General features: G+C 51.3%; 1 protein-coding gene across 1 annotated transcript in view; it reads left to right on the forward strand.

Annotated features, from left to right (window-relative positions):
- The window catches only part of VAC14 (VAC14 component of PIKFYVE complex), a 573,384-nt gene that overhangs the window by 288,950 nt on the left and 272,234 nt on the right, over window positions 1–12,200 (forward strand). The gene's annotated exons all lie outside the window — the stretch shown is intronic.

A 12,200-nucleotide genomic window follows, 5' to 3' on the forward strand; every position in this document is an offset into this window, starting at 1 on the left:
GTGGTGATAATCTTTTGGGACAAAGTGGAAGAGGTCGCTGATTTAATCAAGAAAATAACTGAAACCATGAAGCTCCTCTTTTGGCTCACCGTCCAGCCCACCCTTTGCAGCAGACCCAGAGATCCTACTCCCATCCTTGGTAGCAGCGGCCCCAGAAGACCTAGCCATCACCTCAGTCAAAGCAAGAGATGAGCTTTTGACTGGCTCAAAGAGAGCATAGCTGAAATAGAAGTGACCACCCCATATGGCTTCCTGGGTGAGGGGGGGAGACTGAATTTTTTTAAAGCAAGGTGGACCCTTGTAAGCTACAACCAGAGGGTTCTTCAAATAGTCCAGGGAGGTTATGCCCTATGTTGGCGGCAAGTTCTACAAAATTACACACCATGAGTGTCAAAATTCAGGTTTCAGAACCAGGCTGTACTTGCAGAGGAACTTGCCTCTATTCTACAGGCCCACACAGTCAAGCCCATACCACCAGGGGAAAAAGGGAAGGCATTCTGTTTCAAGTACTTGTTCATCCCATACTAGACCTAAGGACCCAGAACAAATATCTGGTCAGAGAAAAGTACAGGATGGTTTACCTGGGCACCCTACTATTTATGATTTAGGTAAATGATTGATTATGCTCTCTGGACTTAAAGGATGTTTATATCCTCTTACAGATATGTCCTAGTCACAGGAAGTATCTCAGATTTCAAGTAGGAAAGTACCAGTACCTTGTCTTCCCTTTAGCCTTGCATCCATTCCCCAAATTTTTACCAAATGCCTTGCTGTAGTCACTGTACATCTGTGCAGACTGGGAGTACATATGTTTCTCTACTAGGGTGATTGACTGCTGAAGAGCTCATCCAAGGAAGGGGCTCAGGATTCAGTGCAAAGAACCATTTGAATGTTAGAGCTACTGGGTTTGGTTATAAATTACTCAAAGTGCCATCTCTTCCCTTTTCAACAGTTGGAGTTCATTGGAGCCCTGCTAGACACGGTTCAAGCCCAGGCCTTCCTTCCAGACATCAGGGCTGAGGCCATGATTGCCATCACCCTGGAGGTTTGCCAGAACCAGCGGGTCATAGCTCAGCAGAGGTTGAGGTGGTTAGGCCATATGGCCTCCACCATATATGTTGTATCCAAGGCACATCTCCATCTGAGAGAAGTTCAGTGGACCCTAGCTTCCCAGTGGTGCCAGGATTGTGGAACCTAGTGGATGCCATTTCTGTCACTCCCAGTCTCTGGGAACCACTCGTGGTTGACATTTCGGTCCAGTCCGGTCATGGGGACTTGCATTCTAAATTTCTCCTCCATTCAAGACATTGATGGCAGACATCAGACATATCCAACATGAGCTGATGAGCTCACCTAGATGGACTTCACAACCAGGGTCACACTTGTCTTCCCAGGAGACTCAGCTTCACATAATCTCCTGGAGCTACGAGGTATTTGGAATGGTCTAAAGGGTTTCAGAGATTGACTGTTCAACTAAACTATTCTCATTCAAACAGACAATCTGGTTGTGATGTACTGTGCATGGGATCAAACCTTTTGTGTCAGGAAGCAGTCAGGATGTGGCATTGGGCCTCCAGCCATAGCATGGTGCTCAGGGCCACATTTCTGGCAGGGAAAGACAACAGCTTGACAACAGACTGAGCAAGGTAATGCAACCACACGAGTGGTCTCTGAATATGGGCATAGCCTGAAAGATCTTCCGAGTGTGGGTTACCCCCTCAATTGATCTTTTCATCGTTCATCTCAACAACAAGGTCCTTCAGTTCTGTTTGAGGCTGAGATCGCATAACAGAATAGCGTCAGATGTCTCTTCCTTTGATTGGGGAAATGATCGTCTATACGTATATCCTCCTATACCTGTTGTGGGGAAGACTTTGTCGAAACTCAAGGAGGACCAAGGAACCATGATCCTCATTGTGCCTTACTGGTCGAGGCAAATTTGGTTCCTGCTTCTTCTGGAGTTAGCTTCTGAATGACCGTGGAAACTGGACAGCTTTCCAACCCTCATTACTCAAAATGAGGGATCTCTTGCATACCAACCTCCAATACCTAACCCTCATGACTTGGATGCTGATCGCATAGAGTTTGTGTCAATTCAACTGCATTAAGGTGTCTCCCGGGTCCAATTTGCTTCCATATAAGATTCCTCTAAGAGGTCATATAATTTCATGTGGAAGAGGTTTGCCATCTGGTGTGAGGCCAAGGCCTTAAATCACTTTACCTGCCCAGCACAAATACTGCTTGAGTACCTTCTGCACCTTTCAGAGTCTGGTCTCAAGACTAACTCCAAAAGATTTCATCTCAGTGTAATTGGCACTTATCACCAGGTGGAAATTACAACCTGTACAACCTCTAGTTCAATTTATGAGAGGTTTGCTATTGACTAAGCTTCTTATCACACCTCCCACGGTGTCATGGGACCTCAACATAGTCCTCACGCAGCTGATAAAAGCTCCTTTTGAGCTGTTAGACACCTGCCAGCTGAAGTTCTTGACCTGGAAGGTTCTATTTTTGGTGGTGGTCACTTCAGCATGCAGAGTAAGTGAGCTTCAGGCCCTAGTAGCTGATCCACCTTACACAAAGTTTCATCGAAACAGAGTGGATCCTTGCACTCATCCTAATTTCCTTCTGAAGGCAGTGTCAGATTTCCAGCTTAACAGTCAGTTTTTCTGCCAACATTTTTCCCAAAAACTCATGCCCATCCTAGCAAAAGCGCGCTGCACACCTTGGACTGCAAGAGAAGCCTTCTATCTGTACAGCACTACGGTCCGTAGACAGTCTACCCAGCTTTTTTTTTTTTTTTGGGGGGGGGGGGGGGTTACCCAAAGAAGATGGGGACAGCCATCAGTAAATGCACTTTGTCCAGTTCGTTGGAAGAATGCATCTTCTTTACTTATGACCAGGCTGGACTGATGCTGGAGAGACGTCATGGCTCACAGTGTCAGATCCATAGATGCATCGGTGGCACACTTGAAGTCGGCCTCCATTGAGATTTGCAAGGCTGCAACATGGTCTTTGGTCCACACATTCACATCTCACTACTACCTTAAGCAGAATTCACTATATGACAGTTGGTTTTGTCAGACAGTTCTGCACAAATTGTTTGGAGTCTAGAATCCAATTCAACCCTCTTAGGCCTATTTTTGTTCTGTTCAGACTGCACCTTGTTCTGTTCAGACTGCACCTACACCACAGCCATGTATATAAGTTCTAGGTTCATTGGTTCCTGGTTGGTCCTGCCTGTTGACAAGACCAATACATTCTCCGAGGACAAGCAGGACACTATATACCACATTTGAGTGATGTCATCCGATAGAACCTGGCACAGACGCTACTCAGCATTCTCCGAGGACAAGCAGGCTGCTTGTTCTCACTGATGGGTGACGTCCACGGCAGCCCCTCCAATCGGAAACTTCTCTAGCAAAGTCCTTTGCTAGTCCTCGCGCGCCCGCGCGCACCGCGCATGCGCGGCCGTCTTCCCGCCCGAAACCGGCTCGAGCCGGCCAGTCTTCTTTTGTCCGCACTCGGTACGGTCGTGTTTCGCCGTGTCGAGCCCCGGAAAGTCGACCTCGCGCGTCCAAATTTATTTTGACGTGTTCTTTTTCTTCGGAAAAGTCTTTAAAAGTGTCGGGAAGTGCTCCGGAAACCCCCCCCCCCCCCCGGGTTTCGGGCCAACCCCTTCCCGTACTTCCAGCTTTTTGCCCCGATAAGTTTTCTTTCGTCGTCGGGGTAGGCCTCTTTTCGGCCTCGGTCGAGATTTTCTCCCTAAAAAATTTTTTGGTGCTCTTTTTTCGTCATTTCGGATTTTGATTTCGCCGGCGTGATTTTTCCGCCCATGACATCGAAGCCTTCCAGCAGCTTCAAGAAGTGCACCCAGTGCGCCCGGGTAATCTCGCTCACTGATAGACACTCGTCGTGTCTTCAGTGTCTGGGGGCCGAGCACCGCCCTCAGAACTGTAGTCTGTGTTCCCTGCTTCAAAGGCGGACTCAGGTAGCGAGATTAGCCCAGTGGAACGTGTTGTTCTCGGGCTCTTCGTCGGCATCGGCACCGGGATCTTCGAGTGCATCGACGTCGTCAGCGTCCAGACCATCTTCCTCGGCCGCCACTGCATCGAGTGCATCGAGGCATCGGGCCTCTGCATCGGCGCCAAGGTATCGGGCGACTGCATCGACGTCGGTGGTACCGGGACCTCGTCTGCTGATGTCGTCGGACGGTGGTGCATCGTCAGGAGTGCAGGTGAGGGCTGTCCATTCCCCTGCTGGTGGCGGTGAGCCTTCGGGTGGGTCTCCTCCTACCCTGAGGGCTCCTGCGGTACAGCCCCCCCGAGACCGACATCCTTCGGCCTCGGCCCCGAGGAAGCGACGGCTGGATTCTACGTCCTCCTCGTCGGTGCCGGGGAGCTCCGGTGACATGCTTCGGAAGAAGTCGAAGAAGCATCGACACCGGTCGCCTCCCCGCGTCGGCACCGAGAGCTCTGGGTCGCCGAGGGAGTCGGCACCCAGCAGGCATCGGCACCGAGAGGACCGCTCACCCTCTGTTCAGGAGGTGTCGATGCGCTCCACTCTGGACAGCCCGGAACAGCCTCCTCGCCCGGAACAGGTTCTGACGTCGACGCCTGCATCGACCTCTTTGCCTTTCTCTGCAGCCGCTCTGAACGAGAGCCTCCGGGCCGTTCTCCCAGAGATTCTGGGAGAGCTGTTGCGCCCTACCCTCCGGTACCGGCGGTGCTTGCGCCTCCGGTACCGTCGAGCGTGGCGCCGGCTGGCCCATCGCCCGGGGTGAGGTCCCCGACGTCGGTACCGCGTGCGGTGCCGACTGCGGCCACCTCCCAGGAGGGCTCCCCGACTACGTCGGCGGAGGGAGCTTCGCCGATGCGGGCAAGGGAGTCTACCTCTCGACGCCCCCATCGTGGACGTGGCTCCACGGAGTCGAGCCGGGCGAGGTTGCAGACACAGGTTCGTGAACTTGTGTCTGACACCGAGGGTGAGGCCTCGTGGGAGGAAGAGGAAGACCCCAGATATTTCTCGGACGAGGAGTCTGAGGGTCTTCCTTCTGATCCTACTCCCTCTCCTGAAAGGCAGCTTTCTCCTCCTGAGAGTCTGTCTTTCGCTTCCTTTGTCCGGGAGATGTCTACGGCCATCCCCTTCCCGGTGGTTGTGGAGGACGAGCCCAGGGCTGAAATGTTTGAGCTCCTGGACTATCCTTCTCCACCTAAGGAAGCGTCCACTGTTCCCTTGCACCATGTCCTAAAAAAGACATTGCTTGCGAACTGGACCAAGCCACTAAGTAATCCCCACATTCCCAAGAAGATCGAGTCCCAGTACCGGATCCATGGGGACCCAGAGCTGATGCGCACCCAGTTGCCTCATGACTCTGGAGTTGTGGATTTGGCCCTAAAGAAGGCTAAGAGTTCTAGGGAGCATGCTTCGGCGCCCCCGGGCAAAGACCCTAGAACCTTAGACTCCTTTGGGAGGAAGGCCTACCATTCTTCTATGCTCGTGGCCAAAATTCAGTCGTACCAGCTCTACACGAGCATACATATGCGGAACAATGTGCGGCAGTTGGCGGGCTTGGTTGATGCTCTTCCCCCTGAGCAGGCCAAGCCTTTTCAGGAGGTGGTCAGGCAGCTGAAGGCGTGCAGAAAATTCCTGGCCAGAGGGGTGTATGACACCTTTGATGTTGCGTCCAGGGCCGTTGCTCAAGGGGTGGTGATGCGCAGGCTCTCATGGCTGCGTGCCGCCGACCTGGAGAATAGACTCCAGCAGCGGATTGCGGACTCGCCTTGCCGTGCGGATAACATTTTTGGAGAGAAGGTCGAACAGGTGGTAGAGCATCTCCACCAGCGGGACACCGCATTCGACAAGTTCTCCCGCCGGCAGCCTTCAGCATCTACCTCTACAGGTAGAAGATTTTTTGGGGGAAGGAAGACTGTTCCCTATGCTTCTGGTAAGCGTAGGTACAATCCTCCTTCTCGACAGCCTGCGGCCCAGGCTAAGCCCCAGCGCGCTCGCTCTCGTCAGCAGCGTGCGCCTCAGCAAGGCCCCGCGGCTCCCCAGCAAAAGCAAGGGGCGAGCTTTTGACTGGCTCCAGCAGAGCATAGCCGACATCCAAGTGTCAGTGCCGGGCGACCTGCCAGTCGGGGGGAGGTTGAAAGCTTTTCACCAAAGGTGGCCTCTCATAACCTCCGACCAGTGGGTTCTTCAAATAGTCCGGCAAGGATACACCCTCAATTTGGCCTCAAAACCTCCAAATTGTCCACCGGGAGCTCAGTCTTACAGCTTCCAGCACAAGCAGGTACTTGCAGAGGAACTCTCCGCCCTTCTCAGCGCCAATGCGGTCGAGCCCGTGCCATCCGGGCAAGAAGGGCTGGGATTCTATTCCAGGTACTTCCTTGTGGAAAAGAAAACAGGGGGGATGCGTCCCATCCTAGACCTAAGGGCCCTGAACAAATATCTCGTAAAAGAAAAGTTCAGGATGCTTTCCCTGGGCACCCTTCTCCCCATGATTCAGCAAAACGATTGGCTATGCTCTCTGGACTTGAAGGATGCCTCTACACACATCCCGATACTGCCAGCTCACAGACAGTATCTGCGATTTCAGTTGGGCACACGCCACTTCCAGTACTGTGTGCTACCCTTTGGGCTCGCCTCTGCGCCCAGGGTGTTCACAAAGTGCCTAGCTGTGGTAGCAGCGGCACTTCACAGGCTGGGGGTGCACGTGTTCCCATATCTCGACGATTGGCTGGTGAAGAACACATCCGAGGCAGGAGCCCTGCAGTCCATGCAGATGACTATTCGCCTCCTGGAGCTACTGGGGTTTGTGATAAATTATCCAAAGTCCCATCTTCTCCCAGTGCAGAAACTCGAATTCATAGGAGCTCTGCTGGATTCTCGGATGGCTCGCGCCTACCTCCCAGAGACGAGAGCCAACAACTTGTTGTCCCTCGTCTCGCGGGTGCGAGCGTCTCAGCAGATCACAGCTCGGCAGATGTTGAGATTGCTGGGCCACATGGCCTCCACAGTTCATGTGACTCCCATGGCCCGCCTTCACATGAGATCTGCTCAATGGACCCTAGCCTCCCAGTGGTATCAGGCTACTGGGGGTCTAGAAGACGTGATCCACCTGTCCACGAGTTTTCTCGAATCCCTGTATTGGTGGACAATCTGGTCCAATTTGACTCTGGGACGTCCTTTCCAAATCCCTCAGCCACAAAAAGTGCTGACAACGGATGCGTCTCTCCTGGGGTGGGGAGCTCATGTGGATGGGCTTCACACCCAAGGAAGTTGGTCCCTCCAGGAACGCGATCTGCAGATCAATCTTCTGGAGTTGCGAGCGATCTGGAACGCTCTGAAGGCTTTCAGAGATCGGCTGTCCCACCAAATTATCCAAATTCAGACAGACAACCAGGTTGCCATGTATTACGTCAACAAGCAGGGGGGCACCGGATCTCACCCCCTGTGTCAGGAAGCCGTCAGCATGTGGCTCTGGGCTCGCCGTCACGGCATGGTGCTCCAAGCCACATACCTGGCAGGCGTAAACAACAGTCTGGCCGACAGGTTGAGCAGGATTATGCAACCTCACGAGTGGTCGCTCAATTCTCGCGTGGTGCGACAGATCTTCCAGGTGTGGGGCACCCCCTTGGTGGATCTCTTCGCAACTCGAGTGAACCACAAAGTCCCTCAGTTCTGTTCCAGGCTTCAGGCCCACGGCAGACTGGCATCGGATGCCTTCCTCCTGCACTGGGGGGAGGGCCTGCTGTATGCTTATCCTCCCATACCTCTGGTGGGGAAGACTTTGTTGAAACTCAAGCAAGACCGAGGCACCATGATTCTGATTGCTCCCTTTTGGCCGCGTCAGATCTGGTTCCCTCTTCTTCTGGAGTTGTCCTCCGAAGAACCGTGGAGATTGGAGTGTTTTCCGACCCTCATCACTCAGGACGAAGGGGCACTTCTGCATCTCAACCTCCAGTCTCTGGCTCTCACGGCCTGGATGTTGAGGGCGTAGACTTTGCCTCTTTGGGTCTGTCAGAGGGTGTCTCCCGCGTCTTGCTTGCTTCCAGGAAAGATTCCACTAAGAGCAGTTATTTCTTCCAATGGAGGAGGTTTGCCGTCTGGTGTGACAGCAAGGCCCTAGATCCTCGTTCTTGTCCTACACAGACCCTGCTTGAATACCTTCTGCACTTGTCTGAGTCTGGTCTCAAGACCAACTCGGTAAGGGTTCACCTTAGTGCGATCAGTGCATACCATTACCGTGTGGAAGGTAAGCCGATCTCGGGACAGCCTTTAGTTGTTCGCTTCATGAGAGGTTTGCTTTTGTCAAAGCCCCCTGTCAAGCCTCCCACAGTGTCATGGGATCTCAATGTCGTTCTCACCCAGCTGATGAAACCTCCTTTTGAGCCACTGAATTCCTGCCATATGAAGTACTTGACTTGGAAGGTCATTTTCTTGGTGGCAGTTACTTCAGCTCGTAGGGTCAGTGAGCTTCAGGCCCTGATAGCCCAGGCCCCTTACACCAAATTTCATCATAACAGAGTAGTCCTCCGCACTCACCCTAAGTTCCTGCCAAAGGTTGTGTCGGAGTTCCATCTGAACCAGTCAATTGTCTTGCCAACATTCTTTCCCCGTCCTCATTCCTGCCCTGCTGAACGTCAGCTGCACACATTGGACTGCAAAAGAGCATTGGCCTTCTATCTGGAGCGGACACAGCCCCACAGACAGTCCGCCCAATTGTTTGTTTCTTTTGATCCCAATAGGAGGGGAGTGGCTGTAGGGAAACGCACCATTTCCAATTGGCTAGCAGATTGCATTTCCTTCACTTACGCCCAGGCGGGGCTGGCTCTTGAGGGTCATGTCACGGCTCATAATGTTAGAGCCATGGCTGCGTCGGTAGCCCACTTGAAGTCAGCCTCTATTGAAGAAATTTGCAAAGCTGTGACGTGGTCATCTGTCCACACATTCACATCTCATTACTGCCTGCAGCAGGATACCCGATGCGACAGTCGGTTCGGGCAGTCAGTTCTTCAGAACCTGTTTGGGCTTTAGGATCCAACTCCACCCCCCGAGGGCCCTGTTTGTTCTGTTCCAGGCTGCACTCTCAGTTAGTTGGTAAATTTTTTAGGTCAATCTCAGTTATGTCCTCGCCGTTGCGAGGCCCAATTGACCATGGTTGTTGTTTTGAGTGAGCCTGGGGGCTAGGGATACCCCATCAGTGAGAACAAGCAGCCTGCTTGTCCTCGGAGAAAGCGAATGCTACATACCTGTAGAAGGTATTCTCCGAGGACAGCAGGCTGATTGTTCTCACAAACCCGCCCGCCTCCCCTTTGGAGTTGTGTGTTCCCTTGAAGTGTATTGTCTTGCTACATACTGGACTGGCCGGCTCGAGCCGGTTTCGGGCGGGAAGACGGCCGCGCGGTGCGCGCGGGCGCGCGAGGACTAGCAAAGGACTTTGCTAGAGAAGTTTCCGATTGGAGGGGCTGCCGTGGACGTCACCCATCAGTGAGAACAATCAGCCTGCTGTCCTCGGAGAGTACCTTCTACAGGTATGTAGCATTCGCTTTCTGGAAGTTCCAGAAGCCTTTGAAAGTGCTCCACTATACAAACACGGGTGCCTTCCTGCTCAACATCGCATCTCCTCGGTGCATCTCTATTGAGATATTTTTGTGCCCTCCATAGGAGCATTCAGCACCCTTTTTCTTTCTTTTGTTCATTTTTATTCCCCTGTTTAGTTGCTGCCCGCTTTCATGGTGGTTACCTTTTCTCCCATATGCCTTTCCTAGTTGGCTGTGGCAATGGTATCAGGCTGCTGTGCTTTCCTTTTTATGGATTTCAACACCACCTTCTACCTCAACTTCTCTCCTTTTCTTCCTTAGAAGTGCACTCAATCAGTCTATTCACTACCTCTCCAGGTAGCTGTCATTTATTGACACCCCCCCCCCCCCCCGCCCCAATAAGTCCCTCTCTTCTTTTTCACTGACTTTGACTCCCAGCTTTCCTTGTGTCTTGAACCATCCTTTCCTTCTGTCATTCTTGGGGACTTTAACATTCATGCCAATAACCTCTCTGGCTCTCATGCCTCAGAGTTTCTTGTTTTAACTTCCTCATTCAACCTCCAGATATGCTACCCCACTGGCTAGCCTTGATCTTCTCACCAGTCTCATCTATCCTCTCATCCACTTTGTTTTCAAAGTCTGTCAATGAAGTGGTCTCTTCTTATAATACTATACTGTCTTCTGCTTTGGACCCTTTTGTTCTTCCCATTCCCAGACACACTTTCCCTTTCCTTCCCCTGCTCTCCAGCAGCCCAGCTGGCATCTGCCACTTGCCTGGCTCCCATACACCGTCTGCCGAACTTGCTTGAGCCTGCCACTGGTAGTGCTGAATAGAAGTTGCTTCCAGTCAACGTGGGGCCTTTCTTCTGCCACTCCCACCTCCTCTGATGCTACTTCCAGTTTCTGGAGGTAGGAGTGGCAGAAGAAAGGTCCTGTGTTGGCCAGAATCAGTGTCTATTCAGCACTACCACTGGTGGCCTCAAGTATGTTTGGCAGACTGCGGTAGCCTCAGCCAGGAAAGTGAGAGATGCTGGGCCAGGCTGCAGTAGTCGGGGCAGGAAAGGAAGAGCCTGGCAGTTCGTGAGATTCACACACATATGAGTGTGAGCTGGAGTCATGGACCTGATGTGTATGTCACACGCCAAATGTGTGTGACGATATATCTCTGATCATCATGGGTCTCCCACTGAACCATCTCTCTCCTCTGTTTTCACAACTCTGCTGCATGATTTATGTTCTACTAGGGTCACTAGTCTCAAATAGCCCCTCTTGTCAAGTCACTTTTATTGGCTCACTACCCATCTCCAGATACAGTTTAAACATCTCTTACTGACTTAGAAGTGCATTCATTCTGCAGTTCTTCAGTATCTCTCGTCTCTTATTTCTTTCTACACACCTCCCCATCAACTCTGTTGATCAGATAAGTCACTTGTATCTGTTCTCTTTTTCACCACCAACTCCAGACTCCATTCCTTCCATCTTGCTGCACCATATGCTTAGAATATATCTCCTGAGTTCATTCTGTCATGTTCTGTCTCTGGTCGTATTCAAATCCAAGCTAAAAGCCCACCTTTTTAATCATTCCCATAATAAATGAAACCAATCTTTTATTTGTCCTTTTTGTCTTGAATAGATTTATAAGCTGTGTACATCTAGTAGCGTTATAGAAATTAGTAATAGTAGTAGGTGCTAATACCCTGTCCAAGAGACCAATGACAGAAGGTCAGATGACCTTCTCTTTCAATTACACAAACTATAAGCACATATATCCCCTTTTGGTTAATTTAACTTTTTTATGCCAGATATTGCATTATTGTTTTTACATGTTTCACTGGATTTGATACATTTTTGGCAGCCTTCTAAATGATACAGATATTAACTGTTTAGAATTTGCACCCAACATTATAAAATCCTTTAGAATTGGGAATTGGTTGGACACGGTTTAGTTATGGGAGTACACAATCCACCTTATAATCGAAAGAGAAAAACGCCTAGATTTCGACCCAAATCGGGAGATAGACGTTTATCTCACAAAAACGAATAAATCGGTATAATCGAAAGCCGATTTTGGACATTTTCAACTGCACTCCGTCGCGGATGCGGACAAAGTTGATGGGGGCATTCAGAGGTGTGGCGAAGGTGGAACTGGGGCGTGGTTATCGGCCGAGGAGAGATGTACGCGTTAGGGCGATAATCGAAAAAATAAAGGCGTTTTTAGCGAAAATTTAGGACACTTTTGTTGGACCCTTTTTTCACACGAACAGGTCCCAAAAAAGTGCTCTAAATGACCAGATGACCATCGGAGGGAATCGGGGATGACCTCCCCTGACTCCCCCAGTGGTCACTAACCCCCTCCCACACCAAAAAAATGATGTTTCACAACTTTTTATTTTCACCATCAAATGTCATACCCACCTCCCTGGCAGCAGTATGCAGGTCCCTGGAGCAGTTGTTAGGGGGTGCAGTGGACTTCAGGCAGGTGGACCCAGCCCCATCCCCCCAAACCCACTGTACCCACATGTAGGTGCCCCCCTTCACCCCTTAGGGCTATAATAATGGTGTAGACTTGTGGGCAGTGGGTTTTGAGGGGGATTTGGGGGGCTCAACACACAAGGGAAGGGTGCTATGCACCTGGGAGCTCTTTAACCTTTT

This window comes from Microcaecilia unicolor, chromosome 5 (genome assembly GCF_901765095.1).
Source record: "Microcaecilia unicolor chromosome 5, aMicUni1.1, whole genome shotgun sequence".
Classification (NCBI taxonomy): Eukaryota; Metazoa; Chordata; class Amphibia; order Gymnophiona; family Siphonopidae; genus Microcaecilia; species Microcaecilia unicolor.